Source organism: Marmota marmota, unplaced genomic scaffold (assembly GCF_001458135.2).
Source record: "Marmota marmota marmota unplaced genomic scaffold, marMar, whole genome shotgun sequence".
NCBI lineage: Eukaryota > Metazoa > Chordata > Mammalia > Rodentia > Sciuridae > Marmota > Marmota marmota.
In genome coordinates, this window is record NW_025999968.1 from 39,687,068 (window position 1) to 39,703,022 (window position 15,955).

At 38.5% G+C, this 15,955-nt stretch overlaps 1 pseudogene; it reads left to right on the top strand.

The window, feature by feature from the left end:
- LOC107136105 overlaps positions 1–13,995 on the top strand; it is a 31,713-nt pseudogene extending 17,718 nt beyond the window's left edge.
- The last annotated feature ends 1,960 nt before the right edge of the window (positions 13,996–15,955 follow it).

Sequence of the window (15,955 nt, forward strand, 5' to 3'; positions counted from 1 at the left end):
AATGTGCTGATCCTGCTTGTTTAACTAAAACCACACCAGATTAGCAGACCATAATTACAGCTGAAATCCTTGTCTCTGATACAGTTGACAGAATGTCTGCTTCACGGAGCTGAACTCTGAGCAAAGGTTTTGCTCAAGGTTAAGCCAGGCTGCCTGAAAGCAATAGTGCCGTTTCAGTGCCCTCTGGATACCTTATCTGAGCAGTGGGATTTCCTAAGGCTTAGGTTTCAGATGGTTTACTTTGATTTCTTGGGGCGATAAACAAGTTTGCTCATCTTTAAATGGTATCCTTAGTGGCCACACCATAGTAAAACCTTAGGTTACTTTCCTTTGTGTCTAGGTGGGAAGAGATCCGCCTTTTTATTGTTCCCGGCTTAATTAGGGCTTCTTTTAGGAAACACATATACACACATAATCTCTCCTTGCCTTCAGGCTATGCAGAAAATAATGAAGTCTGCTGTTAATTGTCCTTCCTTCATCTGGTCAACTTTGAAGTTTATTCTTGATTCCTTGAGATTTAGAAATAACAATCAGTCAATGGTATTGGTCTGTACTGGATCAAGAAATGTTCTCACTATGTCTGGTCCCTTTTCCTATCTGCTTTGTAAATCATCAAGCAAATTATAAATCGAATGTAACTAAAATTTCAAGCATAAATGAAGACAGGGTCAATAAGCTGAAAGCAGGGCTGGGTGTAAGAGGAGCAACATCTCAACAGACCTGTTTCATGCCCTCCACATCCAGACAGCCAATCATCCCAGACTTCCCTTAAATAAAACCCACAGTTTGTGGGCTGTCTAATGAATAGTGGCCAAGGGGCAACCCCATATTGTAGGCATGTTATTACCTTTTTAACATTTTTTTTTCATTACCTCTCCTTAATTAGGGGCTTTGGAGGACGGTTGCTCATAGTCTCTGACAGTGTTCGGTTCCTGAGATGCAATGCCTGATCCCAGAGCTCTTTCCTAAAAAATCATCTGTTTTGTTGAAACAAAGTGGGTCTGTGACATTCTCTGCAACTGTAGAATGCAATGCGGGAGGAAGACCAGGACTGAGAGTCAACTGCGGTGCTTATGAAATCCTAAATCCTAAGGACCGCCCCTTCTAGGACTTATTTTATTGATAAGACAGGAAGATGAGCCAGATCCATCTACACTGGGCTTCATGGTGTGACTGAGACCTAGGAGAAAACACACTTTTACAAGACATGTAACTGGTTTTGGAGCACTTGCCTAATGTATCTACATGTCTGAGGTACTAGATTTGATCCCCGGGACAAAAAGAAAAAAAAAATTACCTGTACCAAACACAAACACAGAAAACAAACAAATAAACAAACAAACAAAAAACTTCATAAACCATACTTACGCCTACCACCTGCAATGCCTTTTACTTCCCATTCTATTTCATTGTTTAAATGCAAATCTCCACCCACTGAATTGATTCCCTCACACTAAGGAGTGGCAATCAGGGTCTGGAAAACACTCAAGGGGATGCCCTTTTATTTTTCTAACCCGGTAATTCAATATGGAGTGATTTGGAATTGAGGACAGGCTTGATGAGTTTGAGGTATGGAATAAAGGAATTGGTTCGTCTCTGAGTTCATTGTGTTTTTAAATCTTTCTCTGTGTGTTCATTCTCTTCGCTGCAGAGAGGACTCTATTATCTTTGCTCAAAGAGCAGACAGTGCTCTGGCTGTTTCCCCCTGTTTCTCTTTGATCCCTGCAGCTAGTCTCAGCCCTTCCCCCCAGCCTTCCCTGCCTGGCTGGCAAGGCGGTGGGGTCTCTGGGGTATTCTGGGCGGGGCCGTCTCCTCAGTTCCCACCTCCAACCTATTCTGCCAGGGACTGTGCTTTCCCGGATCTACCAAGCTAACGGGATTTCTGTACTTGTCTGATTATTAATGCTTCTGTTTCATACAGGATTTAACAATTGTTCATGGGGGCAATTTTTAGTTTGCTGTTTAGATGACAAAAGTGGATGAAGATTTTATTTTAGGCATAAGTGCCTGTCAGCTAGGATTTAGTGTGGGAGGATTTGGTCCACTCAAATTAATTACTTTTGGAGTTGACTTTAAAAAGAAAATTTTTAAACAGATTTAAGACAAATGCATTATATCTGTTGCTGCTGCTACTGTTGTTTTGGTGCTGGAGATGAGACCCAGGGTTTCACGTGTGCTAAGCATGAGCTCTTACCCCGGAGCTACACCCCAATCCCCTGGTGCAATGTATTTTACACCACAAGCCACATTTTCAAAATCATCATCATCAAATCAATACATGCAGCATTTTAGTTTAAAAAAAAAAACTTTTTTTTTGTTAGAAAGGTAAATGGATAGGCTGATTATGTCATTTATTTTACCCATAATACTCAAGAATATTTAATAAGCATCTGTTAGGTACAGAACATATTTCATGACCTCAAGGCCTCTAGACCTTCAGAAGGGAGATAAGAAATATGTGCAAATTTCTATCCTTTAAAATAAGAAGGTAGGAAAGAAATCCATGCAGGCAGGCCTGGTGGCACAGGCCTATAATCCTAGCCACTCCAGAGGCTGAGGCAGGAGGATAGAAAGTTTAAAGCCAGCCTCAGCAATTTAGCGAGGCCCTAAGCAACTCAGCAAGACCCTGTCTCTAAATAAAATTTTAAAATGGCTGGGGATGTGGCTCCTTGGTTGAGTGCCCCTGGGTTCAATCCCCAGTACAAAAAAAAAAAAAAAGATTTCAATAAGTGACTTAGTATACAGTGCAGTACCAAGCCTAATCATAGTATCTCTCCCTTTTCAAAACTCATAAGAATGAAAAAAAAAATCATTCATTCCTAGTACATCTGTCTTGCCAATATATAATTACCAAATTCCTCTAGCCTCCATTTGAATTGAATGCAGGATTGATGGATGGAACGAATGAATGAATGAATGAATACTGAGTGCCAACTTTGTGTCATGTGCTATAAAGATAACTAAATGTCCTTCGTATTGATCTTTTTCTAGTTTCTTGATGTTCTTCTCAAATGAATTGACTGCCCAAGCACAGGACTACACCAGGAGAGGGGGGGGGCGGGGGATAGAAAGACAGATGGAAGTGAGGCTATCAGGACTCAGTTCTTCCCTCCCCCCTCCGATTGTCTAGGTTACTATTATGCTATAGAAATACAAAGTGATAACAAAATATAGAAATTTATAGTAGCCACATTTGAAAAAGTCAAAAAAGAAAATAGATGAATTTATTTTAGCAATATATCTTACATAACCCAACATATCCAAAATATCATCATTATTACATGCAATCAATGTAAGAAAAATTAACAAGATAGTTTACATTCCTGAGTGGGGACTGTCATTTTCAAAATCTTGCATGTGTTTTCCACCTATAGCACAAAAGTTTTGACTATTTCTATTTCTATTGAACCCTATTTCTAGAGTTCAACACCACAGTTCATTGGGGGCCACTGTATTGAACAACACAGATCCCAACAAAGAAGCAGAAGTAAAGAAAAATCTAGTTGTTCATGGGTTTCCTTACCACTTACACAAAGGATTCTTCGGGGCAGGAGGACCCTAAAAATCATTTTTCCCTTCCTTTTGAGAGAGAAATGGGAGTTGCCAAGTCAAGAGCCTCTCCTTTCTCTTCTTCCAGCCTCAGACTCAGAACTTGAAGTGAAACCTCCCTAATTCTCCTGAGTTCCCCAAGACCAAGTATCTGCTCCAAAGAAAACAGAGATGACCTCACATTAATATCACGCCTGACCACTAATAAATGCTTTCACATAAGATGTCTCATTGAATCATTTTAATCATACCATGAGGTTGCCAGTGGAAGTATTATTATCCCCATTTTACAGATGAATGACCTGCAGTTCAGGAACATTAGATGATTTGCCCCAAAGTAGCCCAGTTAGTATCCAAGTATTTTGAAACTTAATCACTAAACCACAGCTGCCTGGTGAAAGGAAGTAAAGAAAATATTTATAGAAGTATGAATCTTTTCTTCTTCTTTGGCAAAACCCCATTTATGTTCCCAAACAATAAAAATAAGAAAAAACAACAACTGGTGATCACTTTACAAAGTATTATAAAATTAACTTTTTAGCCAATTAAGCCTTTAACTAGGGTTTTTGTTTTAGGTTGGATATTGTTGTCTAGTTTAACAATTTAGAGCATCTAATTTTTGAGAGAAAGTCAATACATTACAATCGTAGAGTTTTTGCATGGCCTTGCAATCATTTTGTCTGGGAAAATAAACAAAAGCAGATCAGCACAGTTGTTATATGAGATGCTGGCAGAGTTCCAGCCCCCAGGACATTGGCTTACCTACCAACAATACCTCCCTTTCAGGCAATGCCAGCTGTTTTATGAGAAGATCACAGTTCTCTGGAAGTGAGCTTTTGTGTTTTGCTTTAGTCAGCAGGATCTAACTTTACTACTGTCGTGTAGGGAATTACAGCAATTTGATCAACTTTTAATTCATCCTTCTTCTGACACTGTGTGAAAGACAGAGTCTAGAAACTGAGAGTCAGTCACTCCTTGAGAATAGGAATTCTGTCTTTTGAAAGGTCCCTAGAATAAAAGACATTTAATATGTTTCTCACTCTCAAGAACCACATTTTCATTGGTCTGTTTCAACTGCTCATGTTTTTTCTGTACCATCCAATTGTGTTCCTAGTTTTTATCCATTTCATTCTACTCTGGAGCCAGATTGCTCCCTGGTTAGCCCACCATTTAAAACAAGTAATTTTTCCCCCTTTCATTTTATATCATTTTCTTAATTCTTGGCTGTTACATTTTTTTGGTTAACCTTTGGCAAATCATAATGAAGTTAAGTTTAGCTGCCTGTAGAGAGCAAGAGTCACTATGGAAATTGGGATAGTCTAGAGGCAAATTAAAAATCATTGGGATAACCCTCAGAATGTGGACAAGTAGTGAGATATAGCTGAGTCAAAGTGTCCAGCTGGTCTTTTTCACAGCTAACCCTGTGGCATCTTTTATTGGCTCCACAATGATGCTAGTAATGGTGACTCCTTGGTTAAGTGCTGAGTAGTGAATCCTTTGCCCTAGTTCTTTTCCATGTATAGTGATTTCCTTAACAGCAAGCAAATATTGGAAGCACAAAAGGACACTATGGCCCACTAAAACCCTCTTATTGTCCAGTTTATCACTCCAATCTTTCCCTTCCTTCCTCTACTGGAAATGGAGATGAGTAATATCAAACTTGAAGAAAAATATTAAAATATCCAGACACTTGCGTAGTAATCAGCATCATTCTTAGTGGAGGTCAAAAGCACATAAAAAGGAATCTACCATCCTCAATTTCTATCTCCTCAGTAGCTTCTTCTTTAGAAATCCCACTCCCAGAACCTAGTTAATGGGCATTATAGCAAATTACTTGCTCTACTAGACCAATTTGAGTAGTTTATTAGATATCTTTCTTTAGACTTGCATTTTAAAATAATGATTAGCCCAACTGCAAATCGGGAAAGTAGGCAAACTTCATTGGTAGTTTAGAGTTAACATTATTTAAAAATCTGATCCAAGGGAGCACATGTTGGAGCAAACATACCTTTATTCCATAATCACCTGTGCAAATACGCACACCTACAAGACAGAACACATCTATGGCAGTGCCTATTTGTAGTGTAAATTCTACTCTGCATTAAAGGACCTCAAAGGATTCAGATAATACTAAGATATTTCACTGGTAAGATTTTGTTCTGTATTCAAAACTCAAATGGTTTCTTTTTCTAGACTACCTAGAAATTTTTTTGTTGGTTAAATGATGTGTTAACATATATCAAATTATGTGGCTGTAAAATTGGCCTATCTGACTCATATAGTCTTTCTCAATTTCTATACTACTAAGAAATTTCATCTTTTCAACAGGCAGATGCAGAAGTATCTTAAAGGGTATATTACTTGAGTTTAAATATGAGAGTACCTACAAACACCAATGCAGCTTGTAAAATACTTAGAAAATTAACAAGTACTGTGAGCTGATTGTCCTCGCATCTGCGTATTGGTGTTAGGACTTCTGCCTGAGTGTGTGTGTGTGTGTGTGTGTGCGCGCACACACACACACTCACAGTCCCGGGAGCTTTCATCCAGCTCTTCTTTTGTTGATTTACTAGATCACTTCTCAGAATCTCTCTCTCTCTCTCACACACACACACACACACAAAAAAAAAAAAAAAAAAAAAAAAAGAAAAAGAAAAAAAAGGAAAGGAAAGAAAGAAAGAAAAGAAAACCATTAAGTTATTGGTTCACTAGAATTGCCTAGGGAAATTGTGTCAGGACAGATGTCAAAATAGTAAAATTCTTACCTATGAACACTACTGGGCACTGGGGCTTACAAGAAGGCCCTGACTCTTTATACAGCTCTTCCATGCCCAAAACTACAAGGAAAAATGCAGCTCCCACAGGAAAAGGGAAGGAAGCTCTTACCTCATTTTTAATGAGAAGGGTTTAACATTATGAACAAGAGTGAAGTGATATGATAAAATCAACTATTTTTCAGGGAATAGTAAAATATTAGAATCCTAAAAGATCTGATGGGGACCTAGTCTTCCTTTCTTTATCTTTGTCAAGTGAATTGTATTTATTAAAAGTATAGAAAAATATGTAGAAATTATTATGATCCCCTGCAATTCCTCTCCTACACTTGTACATCTTTATAGACTATGTGTGTTAATCTCTCATTTGGAGATCATTTACGGATAGATGAAAAATAGATCTTTTCAGTCTGGTAGGTGATAATTTGTATTTCTCTATATTTGTGTGCTTTACTTTGGTATTAATAGTTTTTTTTAATGTTTGTTGACCATATGTAGTTTTATTTTTTAAATTCTCTTCGCCATTTTATTTCTTGATTTGTCACTTGCTAACTGAACTGTGAGAACACTGTTACATAGGTTACTAAAACTTTGTCAAAAGCATTACAAACATTTTCCCAAGGAAACACAGATTTCAAATGTATCCTAATTTAAAAGAAAGGAGCCCATTGTCCACATCTCTGCCTCTGTGTTTGTCCCAGGCCTTATGACTACCAAGACGCATGAACCCAGCCTGTCTTGATGCTCTTAAAGAATTCTCTCATGCAAAAAATCTTAGTGAACATATAAACATGAGCAGAGTTTTCAAAGAGAAGATGGAAAACAGGTTTTGCAAAATATACTCCATAGGAAAATCCCTGCTAGACTTGTCTGTTCTTATCCCTGGGGTTTGAGTAAGGAGTTTCTTGCAAGATTCAGTTCTTCTCTCTAAATTGCTTCCTCAAACTTGCCTTGATGCTCAGCCAAACAAAGGGCCCTCTGGTTCCAGAAAGTGCCCTCCTTAGAAGATAGTTAAGCAATCATCTTCACTTGTTTTGAACATGCCCTTTGGGGTATCATGCCCATTGCTGGCAGAGTATTGCTTCAGATCCTTTGGTGTTAAATCCCCCAAGAGAGTTAACATTTTGCATCTAATTTCTGAACATTTCTTATCAACTTTACTTCAATGTATTCTGTCTTCTTTTTGCATTTTCTTTACTTCTCTGTTTTTATTAATATGTTATATCAGTTACCTGCAAATAATGATAGTTGTTAGGACTTAGATATGAGGTTTCCCTCCAAAGCTCATGTGTGAGCCCAAGAATTTTCAGAGTTGAAATGACTAGATTATGAGAGCTGTAACCCAATCAGTGGATTAATCCACTGATCTGGATTAACTGGATGGTAACTGTAGGCAGGTAGGGTATGGTTGCAGGAAGTAGGTCACAGGGGGTGTGCCTTTGGGGTTTATTTCTAGTCCCTGGTGATCTCTCTCACTGCTTCCTGGTTGTCCTGTCTTGAGTGGCTTTTCTCTGCCACTCCCTTCCACCTTGGGGTTTTGCCTCACTCAAGCGCAGAGTTATGAAGTTGGCCAACCGTGGACTGAACTTCTGTGAGCCAAAATACATTTTTCCTCCTCTAAGTTGTTCTTGTCAGGTCTTTTGGTCAGAGTGACCACAAAGCTGACTAAAACTTGAGTCACTTAATGACATGGATATGTTCTGAGAAACGTGTCATTAGGTGATTTGCCATTCTTTAAACAACAGAATATATGCTCACAAACTAAGATGGCTTAGATGTCACAGGTGATATAATTTAATGGGATCACCATGTTATATGTGGTCTGTTGTTGACTAAATTAGGTGTAAATTAGGGCAGTATGTTTCCATTAATATTTCTTCTTTCTGATGTCTAATTACATTGGCTATATATTTCTAAACTAGGAGTACTATGCTAGTATTAATGATGGGGTTTCTTTGCCTTTAATCAAAAAACACTCCAAAGTTTCCATTAAAAGTAGTGTTGGCTTTTGTATATTATGTAAATATGCACATACATGTATAAAATTTTACTGTCAAAGGAGTTTACTTCTATTTTTCCTCACTGATGTTTTAAATTTCTTATATATATTTGCTTTTTTTTTTCTTAATTAGGAAATAATGTAGGTTTTGGCAAAGGCCTTTTAAAGATACCAGTCAACTGATTCATAGTAAATTAAATTATCACCTTTTAAAAACACATAAATATTCTTACATATGTTTGTGGGATTTTAATTCTCTTGAACTGATTTACAAGCATTTCTAACACCAGTGCTATACAAGTCTATTTATTGAACATTTTAGCAAGTCATAATCACTAGCAATACAAGTCCCTTTATCTTTGATTTTTTTACTATTTTCTTGGTTAATACATCTTATTAACCTAATCATTATATGTAGAACTACCATGTAGATACCAAGATTAACAAAACAAAATAATAAAAATAAATTGGAACACTTTGATTTAAAAAACAAAATAAATTGCTGAACACAGTGGCGCACATACCTGTAATTCCAGCTTCTCAGGAGGCTGAGGCAGAACAATCACAAGTTCAAGACTTGGCAACTTGGTGAGACCCTGTCTCAAAATTTAAAAAGAAAAAGGACTGGGGGTATAGCTCAGTGGTAGAGCACCCCTGGGTTCAATCCCCATCAAATACATAAAAATTAAAATAAATCAGTACCATAAATGCTAGGGGAGAGAGGAATCAAAACGAGCTTAATGAATGATGAAAATTTTTTTTCCAGCTAAAGAAGATAAAAAACAGGAGGGGGAATTACAGAGAAATGAAATCATGCACACGATTAAGGGTGAAATATGTGTGTATAAGGAACCACCCTCTTTCTATTTATAAGAAGGATGTTTGTGAAGAAAAGCAATTTATTGGGGCTGGGTTTGTGGCTCAGTGGTAGACCGCTCGCCTTGCATGTGAGAGACTCTGGGTTCCATCCTCAGCACCACATAAAAATAAATAAACAAAATAAAGATATTCTTTCAATGTATAACTAAAAAATATTTTTTTAAAAAAGAAAAGCAATTTATTTAGCCAAATAATAATAGGAAATAAGAAATTATAATTTGGGATAAGAAGTGTAACCCTCGCACAATGATAATATTGGATTGAACAGGAATGAGAAAGAATTTTTGAAATCTTACCAGGTGAATAAGTTTCTCTAAACCAGAAAACTGTTGTAAGCATGTTTGAAGTCATTCTCTTTCCTGATGAGTTTATTACCATTTAATTTATTTAAATATAGCAATATACATTTCTGAAAACACCTAACTAATGTTATGGTGGTCCTTATAAAAGAAGAGAAGTTGAGCAACTCTATTAAGGTTTAGGGGGGAAAGGTAATTAGACAAGTAAAGTTCAAGTAAATCTCTTGGCATGATCTCCCTCCATAACTTCTCTATCTTATCATCCCAAACTGCCCACGTTACACTGATTTGTGCTTCACAGAGAACAGCACACCTTCCCTGTCATCCCACCCTCCAATTTCTACCGCACATTGCTTTGGATACCATACTTTCAGACACAGGATTGCTCTCAATTAAAATGTCTCACACTCCCTGGCATCTGATTTAACTTATCTGATTTGGCCGAGCAGTAGTATTTTTAAAGTTCCTCAGATTCTTCTAATATGCACCCAGAATTGAGAACAGCTAATCTTCTTCATTTTGCTGATGACACAAACATCAAGCCTCTTGGGTACACATGAAGGGGACACTCTGAAAACCACTGAGCTTACTGAACATGAATTTAGTCATCTTTCCATCAGATCATATGTAATTAACAAATTGTTTCTGGAACAATGAGTACATGGAATAAATCCTGCAAGGTCTAATGGAACAGGATGCTTCATTATAAAAGGGAAGATCAGGAAATCAAGAGGCCAGGAAGAACTGATTTACTTAGATGGCTACTATGAGTACATAAGCTCAATTGAAAGCAAAGTAACCAGAAGCTTCATGTGGTGGCACATGAAGTGGACATAATGTGAACATGAGAAATGTCTCCAACTGGTAAGCATGGAGGAAACAACCTGGCTGAAAACACAGAACTAGCTAAGACTGTTACCCGAACATTGAGATTTATTTCTAAATTAGACAAAGCTGAACTTTATAGCAACTCTACTTTTAGTTTCTAGGAAACTAAATCTTACACTGCTAGTGAGTGTTTATTTATAGCACTGTGCAAGACTTTTTCCTTGAGAAAAGAAATATAAAAACGACTTCCAGGTTCAAAGGAACTGAGAACAGAAGTTATATTAGTACAAGAGGTCAGATTTTTCTCAGATTTGTCTTGCAAAGTTGGAATATTTAAAAATTGTACTGAGGATGCCTTTCTCAATTGAAAGTGAATGATTATGATAAGGTTTTCATAAACATAGACAACTGGGTTCAAGACTCACCATCTTGAAGTAGAGTTACTTCTCAGTTCACTTGGGAAATTATGACTCTCCTTTCTTCTGTAGCTTCCTGGTCCATGACACTGGCTCAGATCACCAAGGACAACTCTGCCTTCCAGCTAGACCTTCCATGTGTAGAATGCAATGATTCCAATGTGGGAGAAAAGGTACACTCATACATTGCTGGTGGGACTGCGAATTGGTGCAGCCACAATGGAAAGCAGTATGGAGATACCTCAGAAAACTTGGAATGGATCCACCATTTGACCCAGCTATACCGCTCCTCTGTCTATACGCAAAGGACTTAAAATCACCATACTATAGTGATGCAGCCACATCAATATTTATAGCAGCTCAGTTCACAATAGCTAAACCATGGAACCAACCTAGATGCCCTTCAACAGATGAATGGATAAAGAAAATGTAGTGTGTGTGTGTGTGTGTGTGTGTGTATGATGGAATATTACTCATTCTTAAAGAAGAATGAAATTATAGCATTTGCAGGTAAATGGATGGAACTAGAGAATATCAGGCTAAGTTAAATAAGCCAATCCCCCTAAACCAAAAGCTGAATGTTTTCTCTGATAAGTGAATACTGATCCATAGTGGGGTTGGTGGGGGGGGGATAGGGAAGAATGAAGAAACTTTGGTTTGCGTAAAGGGGAGTCAGGGGAAGGGTGAGGCTCTGGGGATGGGAAAGATTGTAGAATGAAACATATATTATTACCCTATATACATGTATGATTACTACTGGAGTGACTCTGCGCCATGTATAGCCAGAGGAATGAGAAGTTGTGCTCCATTTGTGTACAATGTCAAAATGCATTCTACTATAAAAGAAAGAAAGAATGAATTAATTCAATGAGTTCACAAACTTGGAGTTCTACAAAAATCAACTATGGAGGCTGAGAAGGCCCATGACATGCCATCTGCAAGATGGAGAACCAGGAACACTGGTGGAATAATTCAATCTGGATTTGAAGGCCTGAGAACCAGGAGTGGAGGAGATAGGGACACTGATGTAAATTCCTGAGTCCTAAGACCACAGAAGCAGGAGCTCTGAAGTCATAAGGCAAGAGAAACTCATCCTTGCATTCTTCAACAGAATGTACTGAATATGATTTCATACTTTATATTGATGATTCAACACAATGAGGTGATACATTGCCAAGAAAGGGAATTCAATGAGAGTACACATAACAAAGTTCAGGAAAAAAATAAGAAGTGGAGATGATTTGCTTTCTAGTTACTCACTTCAGCCCTGAACTTTGGTATAGATACTGCATGTGCCATTCCAGGAAGCACATTGGCAAAGTGGAATATTCTAGAAGAAGTGTTCACTGGGACGCTAAATGATCTTGAAACAAGACTCAATGAGGGAAGTGACTCAAAATATTCAAAGTGAGGGCTGTCTCCAGCCTATGGCTGTAGTCCAACTTCCCAAGAACAAGCTGGGGTGTATGACTGGGCAGGAACCATCTCCCAGGATGAGATAACCAGACACTTCTGCGCTTCTAGCCTGGCAGGAGGGTCTCCCATGATCCTCAGATGAAATGGTTCCAGAGCTTATGGAATGGTACACAAGATCCATGATCCCCATAGTGGCCACTTTGTAGTTCTCAAGAACATGTCAGTGCCAGATAGAAGAGGAGTTGGAGGAGGACTCTCCATCAGCACAGATGTTAGGGTAGTCTTGCTGAGGTGGGTAGAGGCTTTTTAGAGAACCAGTGTTATCCAGCTGTGGACATCTGGGCTATCGCCTGAGCTGAATGAAAGATCAAAGTGACCCTGGTGCTTAAGTCTGTAGACCGAGACCTAAGGACACATCTGGACAAGATACTCCCACCAGAATTGCCAGCAGAGACTGTCAAGAATCTGATGAGCCAGTTTCCAACTGAATCTCTTTCATTGCATCATTCACTAAGACCTAAAGCCTAAGAACATTCCAGTGACAAGAGGCAGGACAGTTGTCAGGCAGGCAGACTGTGGGTTAGCCAGAATCTACAGCTACCAGATGTCACATAACCCTGTGGTTGTTACTCTGGTATCATGCTCCTGAATTTCTCCTGCAGTCCACATATACATCACCAGTAGGTGTGTGGCACGTCAGGTATGCCTTTGCCAGATACTTGACAAAAGCTCTCTTCTGCGGAAACAGTGAAGTTGACCGGCTAGGCAAGATCTTTGACCTGATTCTCCTGATTGCCTCTGGAGAATGCCTGGCCTGAACGTGTTTGTGCCCTTAGGACCCTTCCTCCCCACCCCCAGGGCTCATTCAGTGTAATTAATGCTGCCCTAGATAGAGGAGGGAACCCAGCTGCTGCTGGAAATTGGGATTTCTCAATCCAGGAAAGCCCATATCTGCCCTCTCAGCCCTGCAGCACTTTTACCTACATAGGGAAAGAGGCAATTCCCAAAGACCAATAGAGCAGCTGCCACAGAAGGAAGAGAAGTTGCCACATCCCCCTCTTAGGATGCCCAAGTGGAGAGAAGCTCAGTGAGAAGGCAACCTCAGCCTTCCTCTCAGAGGCCAGGGAGACTCCTCCTCCAGCTTTTCCCCACCCCCATCTCTGTGTAGACTGAGAGCTTTGTCCCTTCTTCTCCTCTTCCCTACCATGATATCCGGGTCCTTTTTTAGTACAGGAAAATAAAATGAGACAAAGAAATATGAAAAAAAATTTTTAAAGAATTAGGCTTAACTGAGAGAAAATTTACAAAGAAGATTTAAATATTAAATGGTTAGATATTTAGAGATATCAATATCTAAACATTGAAAGTATTGTCTTATGAAGATGCTCTGCATATTAATCTGTAAATATCGACAGCAGCAAACCAGGATCAGTGGATAATTACAGAGAAGCAGATTTGGTTCAATATAAAAGGAACTCTTTGTAAATTCATTTCAGTTCACAATTTAGGTAGGAGATCCTACTCGTTTTGCCCTTAATAGAATGATGCGCAAATAGAAAATGTTTCAGCCTTTAAAAAAAAAAAAAAAAAAAAAGACAAGGCCCTACTGCAGTTGGAATTGAGACTGCAATGTGAGGAACAAAGAAAGTTGAAAAGCTCGGTGGAAATAGATCACAGAGCACTGGGAAGGTAAGTCTGGGATACTGAATTATTTTAAACAGGCAATTAGGGGTAATAATGCATTTTAAGATCCTTTATAACTCAAATTTGAATTTAAAAAATGATCGTTATATAAGTAAAGTTTGTTGTTTAAAATTCAAATATATATATATACACACACATACATACACATAAAGTGAAGTTACACACCAACCTCAATTCCCAGAGGTATCCATAAGCCTTTACCTAACCTTCTCATTTCTCAGGTGTCTCATCTATTAAATGAGGTTAATAATAGCATCAACTTCATGGACTTTTTATAAGAATCAAGTAAATTTTTGCCAGTTCCATGGAGGCAGGGATTTTGTCTGATTCGGAGTTTCTCAATATCTGAGTTTCTCAACATCTATTAACATTTTAGGCTAAAAATTCTTGGGTCTGAGTGAGAGCTACTGTTCTGTGCATAGTAGGATGTGTAGCACCATCCCTGGCTTCTACCCACTAGATGTCAGGAGTAAATGCTTTGTACACACACACCATAACAACAAAAAATGTCCCCTGTGGGGTAAAACCACCTTGGGTTGAGAACCACTGATCTGATTTACTTCTGAATACCTATCACCTAGCACAGCATTCAATCAATATTCGTTGAACTGAATAAATTTAATGAATTAATACACACAGAGCTCCTTACATGCATAGGCAGCTGTCAGTACAGTGAGCAGAGTTAGTCATTTTTATTGTACTATTTTCCTATTAGACTATACACCATATAACTATTTCCCACATAAATGGGATCAAATTGTGTATACTTCACTGCAGTTAGCAATTTTTTTACTAACAGTCTATCTCAGACACTTCTTTATGTCACCATCACCATTTTATATAGTTCTACCATAATCAATTTTGAAGGCATAACAATATTGTACCTTATGGGATATGACCTGTTATAATTCATTTATTCAATTTACTATTAATATGCATTTAGGCAAATCTCCATTTGTTTTGCTTTTGCTTTTTGTTGTTGTTGTTGTTTTTTGGTACTGGAGATTGAACTCAGGGGCACTCAACCACTGAGCCACATCCCCAGCCGTATTTTGTATTTTATTTTAGACACAGTGTCTCACTGAGTTGCTTAGCACCTCTCCATTGTTGAGGCTGGCTTTGAACTCGTGATCCTCCTGTTTCAGCTTCCTGAGCCACTGGGATACCTTTGTTTTGCTATTATTGATAGTGATATAAAGAATATTTTCCATCAAGAATTATTAGTAATGACATAATCAGAGCTATGCAATGTTTCATGTCCTGATTTGCAAAAGGATTCTGTATTAACCAGGGTTTTCCAGAAAAACAGAAGCCATGGGGTACACACACACACACACACACACACACACACACACATTTATTTATTTATTTTAAGAAATTGACTCACATGATTATGGAAGCTGCCGAATCTCAAATCTGCAGAGTGGACCAGCAGGCTGAAGACTCAGGCAAGATGTTGCAGTTCAAGGATGAAGGTCATTTGCCACAAATTTTTTTCATGCTCAGGAGAGGTCAGTTTTGTTCTCTTTAGACCTTCAACTGATTGGACAAGGCCACATTAGAGGGGCAATCTGGTTACTCAAAATCCAATGATTTAAATGTTAATCTCATCCAAAATGACCCTCACTAAAACATCCAGAATAATGTACAGATATTTGGGTACCATGGCCCAGCTAAATTGACACATAAAATCAATCATCAGGCTGGGTGCAATGGTACACGCCTGTAATCCCAGTGGCTCAGGAGACTGAGACAGGAGGATCATGAGTTCAAAGCCAGCCTCAGCAATGGCAAGGTGCTAAAGAAACTCAGTGAGACCCTGTCTCTAAATAAAGATACAAAATAGGGCTGGTGATATGGCTCAGTGGTTGAGGGTCCCTGAGTTCAATCCCCAGTACAAAAAAAAAAAAAAAAGTCAATCCTCAGGGTTTCCTTGTGAACTCTAGAGAATTTCATCCCTGTCAACCCATAAACAGAGGCTGTCAGGCTACCCGAGAAGAACTGTCGAGACAAATCACATGTTGACTGGGGTGCTGCACTAGACTTGACTCACATGGGGGTCTAAGAATTCTGGCGATGTGTTCTGGAAAT